Here is a 1,553-nt window from a genome sequence, read left to right as displayed (position 1 = left end):
ACAGCATTCCAGACTTCCCTGTTCATCACCAAATACCAAAGCTTGCTCAAACTCATGTCCATCGATGCCATCCAACCATCACATCCTCTGTCATCCCCTACTCCTCCTTCCTTCAACCTTTCCCAACATCAGGGTCTTTTCCAGTGAGTCAGTTATTCCCATCAAGTGGCCAAAGTATTGGAGACTCAGCTTCAGCATCAGTCCTTCCAATGAATATTCAGGACTGATTTCCTTTGGGATTGACTAGCTGGATCTCCTTGCAGTCCAAGGGACTCTCAAGAATCTTCTCCAACACCACAGTTCAAAAGCATCAATTCTTCGGTGCTTAGCTTTCTTTATAGTGCAACTCTCACATCCATATATGACTACTTGAAAAAACCATAGCTTTGACTAGACAGACATTTGTTAGCAAAGTAATGTCTCTGCTTTTTAATGTGCTCTTTAGATTTGTCATAGCTTTTCTTCAGTCGTGTATAACTTTTTGTGACCCTATTGAGTGTAGTCCATCAGACTCCTCTGTCCATATGATTCTCCAGGCAAGAATACTGGAGTGGGGCGCCTGGTCTAGCTCTGGCCCTGTCCCGATCACCCAGCCTAGCCCACTCTGCTTCTGCACCGTTGAGTGGTCCCTGAGGCACACAGCAGCCTCCGGAGCAACTCCAGCTCATGAGGGTCACCTGCCTGGCCATTGGCACTGATGAAACAGAACTCTCTGCCCCAGAGGAGGAGAGGAGGATCAATGAGGTTTCAGAATCGATTCCAGCAGTTCATGAATCACTGGGCCCAGCCAAAGGCCGCTACAAGCCAACAGGTTACAAACATGCTGCTAACTGTTACACACATGCATTCCTCATTGCTCCGGCCATTGTGGGCAGTACCCTCCTTCACCAGCTATCTGATGACTGCTGGGAAAAGATAACAACTTGGATTTATGGAATGGACCTCTGTGCCTTCTTCATCATTTCCACAGATTTCACATCATGTCATGGAAAAAGAGCCACTTAAGGACAGTAGAGCATTGCTTTTACATGTATTATAGAATGGTTATCTATTTCTTCATTGCTGCATCTTACACTCCATGGGTAAATCTCCATGCACTTGGATCCCTGGTATCTCATATGCATTGGTTTATTTGGCTCATGGCAGCTGGAGGAACCATTTATGTATTTCTCTACCATGAAAAACCTTCTGATATAAACCAAACCCATATTCTTCCCTAGTTCCCTGATATGATTACTTCCTGGTGAACTTTGAGTACAAAACACTAAGAACAAGATGCATCACCCTTGGTCATTGACTTTGGCAGGTATAAGGTCGTTGAGCTCTTTATCTATCCCATGATGGGGTTTTCTCCAGCCTTGGTGGTAACATCAATGGACAACACCAATGGACTTCACAAACTTGCTGGTGGGGTTTAATCTTTTGCCTGGGAGTTGTGTTCTTCAAGAATGATGGCATCATTCCATTTCCACATGCCATCTGGCACCTGTTCATGGCCATGGCAGCTGCAGTGCATTACTATGCCATTTGGAAATATCTTTACCTAAGTTCTA

The 1,553-nt window shown here is 44.9% G+C and overlaps 1 pseudogene; it reads left to right on the top strand.

Annotated features, from left to right (window-relative positions):
• Positions 1-695: 695 nt before the first annotated feature.
• LOC133231550 (monocyte to macrophage differentiation factor-like) lies at positions 696-1,240 on the top strand (annotated as a pseudogene).
• Positions 1,241-1,553: the final 313 nt, after the last annotated feature.

Source organism: Bos javanicus, chromosome 19 (assembly GCF_032452875.1).
Source record: "Bos javanicus breed banteng chromosome 19, ARS-OSU_banteng_1.0, whole genome shotgun sequence".
Lineage (NCBI taxonomy): Eukaryota > Metazoa > Chordata > Mammalia > Artiodactyla > Bovidae > Bos > Bos javanicus.
The sequence above is the reverse complement of the archived record's forward strand: the minus strand, read 5'-3'. Positions and strand labels throughout refer to the sequence as shown.